An 11813-nucleotide genomic window follows, 5' to 3' on the forward strand; every position below is an offset into this window, starting at 1 on the left:
ATTAGGATTGTGAAGAAAAAAATCTATTCATTCAATGAATATATCTTGAGCTCCTTCTTACGATCCACATACGATTCTGGAATACAGATATGGATATTATGATAGACACAAACCCTGTCTTTGTGTACCTTACATGAAACAAATAATAGCACAAATAGCCATAATATTCTAAAGTGCTCTAAGAGGTAAGAAATTATAACAAACTGAAACACTGAGGGAAAATATAATGTGCAATGAGGGATTATAACAAAAGAGCCTAATTTATTTACTTTTAATTTTTTATTTAAATTCAATTTAGTTAGCAATAATGTATTATTAGTTTCAGGGGTAGAATTTAGTGAATCATCAATTGCATATAACACCCAGTGCTCATTACATCAAGTGCCCTCCTTAATGCCCATCACCCAGTTACCCCCCCCACCTCCCCTCCAGCAACCCTCAGTTTTTTTCTTAGAGTTAAGGGTCTCCTATGGTTTGCCTCCCTCTCTGTTTTCATCCTATTTTATTTTTCCTTCCCTTCATCGATGTTCATCTGTTTTGTTTCTTAAATTCCACATATGAGTGAAATCACATGGGGTTTGTCTTTCTCTGACTGGCTTATTTCACTTAGCATAATACCCTTGTCATTGCAAATGGCAAGATTTCATTCCTTTTGCTGGCTGAGTAATATATACATACATGTATATCACATCTTCTTTATCCATTCATCTGTCGATGGACATCTAGGCTCTTTCCATATTTTGGCTATAGTGGACATTGCTGCTATAAACATTGGGGTACATGTTCCCCTTTGAATCACTGCGTTTGAATCCTTCGGATAAACACCTACTAGTGCAATTGCTGGGTCGGAGGGTAGCTCTATTTTAAACTTTTTGAGGAACCTCCATACTGTTTTCCAGAGTGGCTGCACCAGTTTGCATTCCCACCAACAGTGTAAGAGGGCTCCCCCCTATCCACATCCTTGCCAACACGTCGTTTCCTGCCTTGTTAATTTTAGCCATTCTGACCTGTGTGAGGTGGTAAGGAGAGCCTAATTTCAATGAGAGATTGGAAGGCTTCTCCACGCAAGTGCCATTTAAGCAGAAGCTGTAGTGTGAGTAGGTTTTAGCTGGAGATAGACAGGGGTGGGAGGGATTTCCAGGCAGAAGAAATAGAACCCTTGGATACTGTTTGGTGGAAATGAGCTATGCATCCCTCAGTGCCCTCACCCAGGGCAGGAGAGCCAGCTGGGCACTTATGGGAGCTCAGGGGATAGGAAACAATTACAGTGAATATATTTCTGTAGGGGTTGTATTTCTGGACTGTAAATACATTTGCCAAAATGATTCAGCAAAGGGTGACTCATTTACAGTAAACATTTTCCTTTTGACAGTATCTTAAATTAAATTCTGAGGAAGAAGGTGACAAGGAAATCTAAGTGACTTGCTTGGGCCACAAAGAAAGCTTCAAATCTAAATACCATGTATACTGTGTTACAAAAACATAATCCATTAGCTTCAGGAAAAGTTGAGATGGTAAGAACATTAAAATAGAAATATTTCTACCCCTTACATATTACCGGTAAGCCACACAAGAGATCACTTTCAAATGGTCACAAGCAGAAAGAACCAATGATTCATTTTTGTCTTCATTCCCATTTGGCACCTTGAAAAAAGAAATGAAATGACAGCTTTCGATTGTCAACCTCATTCTTTTTGATGGTTGCCCGAGGGAACTCCCGTGATGACATAGTTTCCTTAGCACCATTTAATAAAGAGGAAGGACATGACCCTAATTATAAATGTCCCATGTCTCCAACTTAAAGGTTAACTTATAAAGATCGGTGCTATTATTTGTAAAAGAAAAGCAGTACAAAGTTAATGCATGTAATATTTTCGGCATATGGTACTTAAAAGACACTTCTCTCTTCCTAGAAATCCTTATTGTCCTCTACTTGAGCCAGTCACAGTGCACTGCTCACCGTCTAAAGGGGGAGTAGTTGTTATAAGCCACAGAAGTATCCCCTGGTTGATGAATGGTTTGCTAAAGAGAACTTTCTAAAAGGTATAATTGTTCTCTAATCGGATTCAGACTTAATAGTTCTCACCCCTTCATTTTAGAGTGACTCTACCTCTTTTTAGACAAATAAGTTGCCAGCTATATTTAAGGCTGGGAACCTCAGACCTAATAAGGCACATGAAAAACCCATTGGGTTTGTACTTCTTAACCATTGCTCCACACCCCCTGAGAATTCATAAGGCAATTGCAAAGGGTCAACAGATGCGGTACGTACAAAGCACGTATTTCACATACAGGTACGGACTATTATTTTTTAAATGTGTATAGGACACTGTGATAAAATACGTTGCAATTTTAAAGCACCATAACTTTATCGTCCATTATATTTTTCAATTTTTTAAAATTAAAAATAAATGATGATGCTGTAAAAATTTAGAAACTATTACATGTTGAGTTGATTGATTAAAGCAGTGGTTTTTCAGCTTTTAATCACACATTACTACCAGTTTAAAAAATTGAGCTCACACATCCCAATTTGTGCATATTTCCTTATAATCATTATGCACACACTGCTATGCTAGTATATTTCAGTACTGTATAGAAGTTTATAAAAAAAAACTTAAAACAATCAGCTAAAAAACAAATATAGATGTTGACATTTCTTCAGCACTCCTGAAATCTCGTAGCTCCCTTTTAGAAGATCATTGGATAGAAAGAGAAAAAGATATTAAGGGTTGCCTGAAGAAATAAGAGGAATGAAGTTAGTATATTCTGGGAGAAACTGTACAGGTCAGTTAGACCTTGTGGAGAGGGTTCCAGGGTACTGCTGACTTATTAAATTTTCTACTGACTCTGGCCGTTAGCAATAAATCACAAGGCACATATCACATTGTCTCACCTGTTTAACACATTAGCACTGCTGTTTGGAAAGAATTATATGCTGGAAAAGAAAAAAGTCTCTCTGTCCTGGTGCCTCATGTGAACAGACCTGTATTTGGAACAATGCTGACAGCCTGCTGTGTCCTTTGATTTCTGTCCCCTTGACCATAACCCTGAGGGCTGGGCCTGTTATCAGCACAGCAGAGTGGACAGGGTGTTTGAATTCGTTTCTATGGGGACTCACTGGAGCCTGGCACGAGGTCAGAGAATGAAATTTCTGACAAGGATGTTAAATTCAGGTCAGTTTACATTTGATTTATATATTCCCAAGTTCGGAAGTGAGAGAACTATTTCACATCCTTCAAAGCACTTGGTCGTAGGGTGGAGGGGAGATGTTTCTATTTGTAGAACACAAGAAGCTATCACTTGATGAGGAAAAGGCTGGAAGGCACGGGACCGGCACAAGGGGAGCCCGCGCAGAGGTTAGCCAGAGTTAGCTGGGAAGATGGAAGGTTTGAGAGCTGGGTCACCAAGACAAGGGAACTCTTCTGAAGAGTCTGCCCTTGGTGGTGGCCTGGACGGTGAGAAAGATTTAGGATAGGAGTCAGAATAAGAGGGTTCTTCTGTGTGCCTGTGGTAAAGGTCAAAACAGTGGATGAATGAGAAGGGACACATAAGTGAGAGCACTAGCTAACTTCTCCTGAGGGAGGAAACCACAGTGGCCAACCATGCGGAGGTAGGAGCCATGCCAGGCTTGCGAAGAAGCTTGGGAGAACAGGAAGCAGAAAGGTATTCTCATCAGCATGAAGTGTTCTCAGAATGGGGACAGGAATGCTAATCTTGTGGCAATTGTGATCATTGGTGAGGGGAGCCTGGGAGATACCTCTCATCTGAGGGTCACGGTCACTTCCATGTGGAGCTGGCCTCGGACTCAGAGTGTGATAAATTGGGTTTGGCAGGAAAAGCCAAGGTCGTCTCTGCTAGAAAAATAATTTTCATGCCTGAAGATTAGGATTTCTGGGAAATTACCTGGGTTCTATTTCATCTACTTCTGGATACTTTTTCTTGATTTCAAAAGCCAAAGAGAGGGGCGCCTGGGTGGCTCAGTCGTTAAGCGTCTGCCTCCGGCTCAGGGCGTGATCCCGGCGTTACGGGATCGAGCCCCACATCAGGCTCCTTCACTGGGAGCCTGCTTCTTCCTCTCCCACTCCCCCTGCTTGTGTTCCCTCTCTCGCTGGCTGTCTCTCTCTGTCAAATAAATAAATAAAATCTTTTTTAAAAAAATCAAAAGCCAAAGAGAAAGATGAGATCAAGGAGGGTAGAAGGACTTACTTGGCACTTCACAGAGGATACGTCCCTCAGTGGGAAGTGAGAAATGTCTCTGAGTAGGCAGAAATGCAGGAACCATCTGACAGGTGAATCATGACAACTTTTAAGACAATGAAACAACACATATTGAATGAAACCAGCAGTCAAAAAATAGCTCTAAACACTTCTAAATTAAGTGGATGTGCATTTAAAAAAACATTAATTTTTATAAATCAGGTTTTAGTCTCAGCTAACAGAACTGGATTTAATAGGAATTAGATGCTTTAAAAGCTGCTAGAAATTGAGTCTGAAGGATTCATCCTAAGAATAATACCACAGAACTAGCCCACCAAGTTAACTGCTACCTCTAGCAGCATTGTGAAGAAGGGGGATAAAGAAGTTGCAAAAACAATCCATGACCTCAGGGCCATACCATTCTAGCCACAATCCAGGGATCAGGGACCTAACACCAGAGCCATATGGAACCTGCTAGATCTATCCCAGAAAAACAGATGGGGAAGGAGTTTACCAAGATGGGAGAGAAATGGGACAGAGACTCAGAGAGGATGAGATTGATCAAGGTGAAAATGTGTGGTTCCAGGAGGGAATCTGCTAGAAGCATCACTTGAAGACTACATTCAGATACAGCAACCACCTGATTCATCCGGGCAAGTGACCAAATGAGAGGGAAAATGATGGAAAGTTACTTAATAAAAGCTCTACTGCCCACTACAGTTTTTCTAGGAAATGGAATGATTTCACCCAGAGATAGTATTTTTCATTTTAGCTGTTACTTTTGAAATTGTTAGACTGGACAGAAGCTACTAGAAAAAGGGCAAATCCGACAGGCATCCGTATTGGTGCCCACTGGCAGTCACAGCAAGCCTCCAGCTCCACTGGGAGCATCAGGGCCACCGGCCATCAAGAATATCAGGAGTAAGTTAGTATCACCGCGGGGTCCAGAAACCTGGCTGGATTTTCATAGGACTGGGGCTCCGGTGCTCTAGCTAGCTGTGGGAACGGGAAGAAACGGACGAGTGCTGATGTTTTATTCTGTCACACCATCAAACTCTGGGACTGTTCTGTGACACCAGTGTAACCTGATAAGACCATCTCAGAGGCTCATCTCTCACCCTCCTGAGGGGCCCACTCCCAAACCTGTGGCGACTTAATTAGTGCAGGGGTAGGACCAAGAAACACGATTGCTCACGTGCTCACTGTTCCTCCAAAGCCGTTGTCACCATGACAGGGGATTCCACCCCGAAAATTCTAGCTGCACAAATGGCAATCCAGAGGCTGAAGTCAGGATGAAATTTATGGATTGTATGCTGTTGCTGGATGGCTATGCTCTGGAGAGGTAATAGAAATTAATTAATTAATTAATTAAAATAATAAAAAGGCCAACCAGTTTCTGCCATCCTGATGCGCAGCAGAAATGAACCAAAAAAGAAACAAGTCTTACAAACAACATTTTTGTCACTTAAAAACACAATGTACAATCCGGTGTCGCAGGCCACAAGAAGAGTGGCAGAAGCACAGGGGGGAATTAGGTATTTGGTGTCGCAGTCTTAGGACTGCTACAGAACTTTATTACTGCAAATGCATCCACCTAATTGCACCCTACTTGCCGTAGAAAACAGACACAGCGCCCGGGAAAACGCCCACAAATGAAAGGGGTGCGTAAACAGAACCAGGAGGAAGCATGAAGTCTCCGGGGAAGGACAGCAGGGGCCCGCCTATCTGGCTGGGCGCCATTGTTGCTCTCCCTGGAGTCCTGCGGGGATGAACTGACATGACTCCTTCCCATGGGTCTGACAAACACACCCAAGAGGATTCAGGGCTCCCTCACTCCTTCTGACCTTTTTGTTGCCCATTTCTTTATGTCTTCTCTGTGCTTCCTTTGAGCACCCAGGATGTCTCATTAGAGTTGTACTTTGGGCTTGTGGTTGTCAGTCCCCTGCTGACGGTGACCCATCTGGAGAGGTACCGTATGCCACCAGCGCTCAACTCGTGCTCCAGCAGGTCAGGAAGTGTTGTCTGGAGATGAGAAATGGATACTGTTTTGAGAGACGAGGTTGCTAATAGTTTGCCTCTGCCACTAATTAGCCAGGCAACGCAGCATCCTATAAACTCTCGGAGCCTCAGTTTCCTTCTGCATAAAATGAAAAGGAGGAGGATGTTTTTGGAGGCTCTTTAATGCTAACATCCTATGGCAGAAGTCTGCTTTTGAACAAAATCTGAGAGGTCCGAATGTGAGAATGAAGACCAAAGATAACTGCACCAACAGATCCAGAGCATATGAAAGAGAATGACAAGCCCGAGGTGCCACTCTTTAGTCCCAGCCACCGGTAAAGTTAATGACAGACAGATGAAGCCCCCACAACACACAGGCTCAGACAGTTTGAGGTGTAAAGGTCTGGTCCTTGGCTTATGTCCCGCCCCTACTTTCACGGCTGTGTGTGGCATTCTCTAATGATTCATTGATCCACTTCTAACCTCATTTTAAAAAGTGCTCAGTGAAAAGGAGCCACTTTCTGCAGCCAGAGGACGCCTATTTCTGTCTCCTAAAACTGTTAGCTGTGGGCTCCGCTTACCACCCAGCCCTCCGTCCCTGTCAGAGCAGAGCGAGCCCCAGCAATGTGCTGAAAGCCTGCGCCTTCTCATAAATGCTCTTCCCCTCCTGGGATTCTGCTTTAACCCTTTGAAGTCCATAGGCAAGCACTTCCAGAAACCACAAATCATTCTGATAGAGAAGAATTGAACCTCCTTCCCTAGAACAAGCCTGCATTACATTCATCGTCAGCTGCCTGCAGCCCACACCTGAAGAAAGAGCATCCTGCTGGCATTGCTGTGGGAATTCAGCCCCGCCCCGTCCTTTCTCCCTTCTCGCAAATTTATCCACCAATCAGTCCAAAACAATCATAGGAGGAGGGTATCTTTTCAAAGAACATTTTCCCCTTCTTTCTCCCTCTTCAGGTTAGCCTGTAAACTGGAAGGATTCATCGATACTTCATAAAGATATTTATATGGGAGCTTCAGCCAAGATTCTCAAAGGACTATGTAAGCATTAGCTCATAAATCTCTACCCAAGAACATTACTATGGGATTGAAGATGGAAAAACCAAGACACAAACTTGTTACGAGTGTGTCAAGGTCCCCTGGTGAAAGGTGCACCAAAATACTCAAGTGAGCTCGGCATCCTTAAGCCATGAAGGCAAAGGGGAAAATGGGCTCGGTGTCCCCTCAAATGTGGCTGATGTTGGCTTGTCCCTGCCTGCTCACTGCTCACCGTCTCTGCGAAGACAAGGCTTCACCAGGAACCTGCTGTCTCTCCCATATTCCCCATGGACAGATAATGGCGTCTCCAGTCATACGAGGGCTTCCTCAACCTCTCTCTTCATTCTCCATGTCACCAATTCCTATTAATCTTCCCTCAAAAATCTCTCAAAATCCATTCCCTTTCCCTATCGGCTGTTGCTGCCTCTAGTAAATCCCTTCTTACCTTTCACATGGGCTTCTCATAAATTTTCGAAGTGACTTTTTACCATGTCTCCCCTCTCTGAAGCATCTTTTCCTCCACCTTCTGGAGAGCTACTTCTAATATGTAAGTCTGAGCATGACACACTCCTTAGAAAAAGACATAATCTTCCAGCAACCAGAACCGCTGAAGTTGCTTCAAAAATATACACCCAAATTTTGTAAGTTTAAAAAAGTCCCTTCCTCTTCTCATTTTTCAGAGAGCCCATGGGTCTTACATTATACGCACATGTCATGTGATCACTTCTTGGGCTCCTTCCTCCAACACCAGACTTCTTCCCAATCAACCCTCCTCTGCTGCCCATGTCCGTCACCCACGCCCGGGCCACTGCCCGAGGCTGTTGCATCACTTTACCTGGGCCATCAGCCATATTGCTAAACTCATCTGGGCACATCACAGACACACCCAGAAATAATACTTAATCTGGGCCCATCATGGCCCAGTCAAATTGGTACATAACACGAATCGTCACAGAGAGAATCCATTTCTTTGCTCTTTCCAGTTTCTAGAGGCTACTTGCCTTCCTTGGCTGGTGGCTCCTCTCTCCTTCTTTAAAGTCAGCCATGGCCAGTTGAGTCCTTCTCACATTGAATCACCCTGAGTGCTCCCTCATCACATCTTTTCTTCACTCTCACCCCTTCTCTGCCCCTCTCTTCTTTGTGATCACATTAGACCCACCTTGGTAACCCAGGATAATCTCTTCAACTCAAGGTCTTCAACTTCTTTCCATCTGCAACTTTGATTCCCTTGTGCCACATAACATATTCTGTTCATAGATTCTGGAGATTTGGACGTGGACATCTTTGGGCCTCCATTATTCCGTCTACCATAGTGGGATGTGGGGGTGGGGGTGGGGCAAGGATAGAGTGGAGCGCCTCGCCTGAGCATGTGGCCTCTGCACTCCGCAGAACTGGGCTCAGATCTGTGACCAGCAGGTCACTTCACATCCATGAGCTCAGTTCCATCAGCTGTAAAGTGTGGATCGGTGAACCTTAATAACAAGACCGGAGCACAGAGCCTGAAACAGAAGAATAACAATTAGAGTACCTACTCTTTATGAACTCTTCCTAAGTGCTCAGTAAAATCGCAGCTATTATTCTGATGATGATGATGATGATGATGATGATGATGATGGTGATGGTGCTGAGAGCGTGAATTGAAGTTTGGTGAGTTAACAGTCTAACAACTGGGACTGAAATCTAAGGATTAATACCACAACATGCTGGAGCCTGTGATGGTCTTAGTAATCATCGTTCCAAACTGGCCTGAGAGCATTTGCTCCAGTTAAGGCCTAGATAAATTATCTATTGCATCTCACTCTACTTTCCTGCCCTTCGGGCTTCAAAGACCATTGCTAGCATCTTGCCTGACTCTTCAAGTTCACTGTCACTGGCAGCATCTCTAGATGCATAAAGAAGTTCAAAGGCACATCCAAATTATCACGGCTTAGGATCTGTGTCTCCAGCTGTCTCCTTGTCACCTACGTGGTTGAGTAGAGGTGGTAGCCTTGAAGTGATTAAAAAGAATATCCTTGTGTAAAACACGCCCTCTTCATCTTAGAAAGAACACTCTGGGAAGTTGTGCAGCTAATGGCATATTAACTGACAGAGTGATTTAGCAACTGTCATCACATTACACAATAATGACATCTTGGGTTTCAGGGAGAGACTGACTTACTAGAAGAGAATGTTTCAAAACTACTTAGACAAAGTAGCAACTATATATTTAAATCGAGTGACAATTGAATGTGAATATCACGAGATAACTAAGAACACTTGCATATCTTTCTTACTTTGTTTTTGATAATATTGAATGGGCTTCTTTTTTTTTTTAATTTTTTTTAAAGATTTTATTTAGTTCTTTGACAGAGAGAGACAGCCAGCGAGACAGGGAACACAAGCAGGGGGAGTGGGAGAGGAAGAAGCAGGCTCATAGCGGAGGAGCCTGATGCGGGGCCCGATCCCAGAACGCCGGGATCACGCCCTGAGCCGAAGGCAGACACTTAACGACTGCGCCACCCAGGCGCCCCTGAACGGGCTTCTTATTTTAAAATTTGCCCCGTGTACGAAATCATTTGCTGGGTGCCACCCTACCCTCCCTGTCTCCTGACTCATTTAAAATAGAGCATGGTTTTAAAGTCTAAGTATCTAGAGCAGAGATGATCGCTGGTTGGTACTCATGCCCTGCATCTGCTCCTCGTGCCCCCCGGACCCCATGACAAGCATAACTGAACCATGAGCCGCAGAATCTCAGTCAATTCTGCGCTACAGGCCGACGCTACAAATCTTGTAGGATGGCCCACAAGGTGAAACTGAGCTCACATACACACATACAGCATTTCAGTGATGTGGGTGAAAGGTTGCTGAATCTTGCAGCTATTGCCACCGGAGAACAAAGAGCTGCTCACATGTCATGGAAACAAAGCCAGCAGCAAAGGTCATACAATAAACTAGAATACTCTTTTTAAAAATCATTTTTCATTAGTTAAATACATAGCCAATTAAAATATGTCACATAAGGTTAGAAATCTCTTTTGCCACCCCTGTAATCTCAGTAGTGTATTTTCCAGATCTTTTCTGATGTATCTAAAGACATACATTTATACACGAAGAAATGTACATCATTGTTAAATATTAGTTGGAGTCCTATAAACCAAATTGTAACTGCGAAAAATTAATGAAGGAAGCATATAAACATAAGTCACAAAGTAAGATACACAAATGACTGATAAACATTTGAAAAATATCCAATCTTTTAAAAGTCAAAGAAATGTAAAGTAAAATAAGTTATTGTTTTTGCCATCAAATTGTCACAGGCCTGTTATACCAATATTGGCAAGGCTGTAGTGAGGTGGGTTTTCTTGTAACACCAACAAAATAACGAATTGCTATAACTTTTCTAGAAGGCATTCTACAACAGTCATCAGGGAGCTAAATATTTAGACCTCAGATCTTAGTAATTTAATTATAAATATTTATTAGATAAAGTTTAAAATATATGTACATAAATATTCATCTCATTGTTTATAATAAAGAATTATAAATCATATACACAGAATTTATAGTGGACTCCTTATATAAGTTATGTGATTTTTACAGGACATATAATCATTAAAAGGAGAGGCTTTTGAAGAATTTTTTTTTTAAAAGATTTTATTTATTTATGTGACAGCCAGCGAGAGAGGGAACACAGCAGGGGAGTGGGAGAGGAAGAAGGCGGCTCCCAGCGGAGGATCCCGATGTGGGACTCGATCCCGGAACGCCGGGATCACGCCCTGAGCGGAAGGCAGATGCTTAACGATTGCGCTACCCAGGAGCCCCAGCTTTTGAAGAATTTTAAGAATATGAGTAAATGGATAAAAGTGTATATACACCAGGGTGCTGGGGTGGCTCAGTCAGTTAAGTGTCTGACTCTTGATTTTAGCTCAGGTCATGATCTCAGGGTCATGAGATAGAGCCCCACATTGTGCTCTGGTCTAGGCATGGAGCCTGCTTAAAATTCTGTCTCTCCCTCTGCCCCTCCCTCCCCTTAAGAGAAGTGTATATACACACATACTCATTATGTAAAACACACACACACCCAAAACTAAAACTAAAATGATATAAAATGATAACAGTGATTATCTTCCCGGCAGTGAGATTGCTATTGATTTTTATATTGTTCTTTGCACTTTTCCACATTTTGCACATTTTCTACAGTGAATAGTTTTTACTTTATAATCCAAAATATTTATGAAACTAGTTAAGGGATCTTGCCACATTTGGAATACGCAGAGATTTCTTAAATAGGATACAAAGCATGCGAAACATAATATAAAAAATATTTATGCAATAGGAAACATTAAAACTAAGCTAAGAATTTGTATTTATAAAAATGTAATAATGAAGAAAGAATGGGATCTAAGAGTGAGAAAACATAATATATATATATTATATATATTTATATGATATTTGGAGATACATATATGTATATATATATAATATATATTATATAATATAAATATAATATAATATAATATAAATATATATTTAATATATATAAATATATATTTATATAATATAATATAATATTTATTTGTCCTGTATTAGTC

Source organism: Ursus maritimus, unplaced genomic scaffold, assembly GCF_017311325.1.
Source record: "Ursus maritimus isolate PB19 unplaced genomic scaffold, ASM1731132v1 scaffold_10, whole genome shotgun sequence".
NCBI classification, from domain to species: Eukaryota; Metazoa; Chordata; class Mammalia; order Carnivora; family Ursidae; genus Ursus; species Ursus maritimus.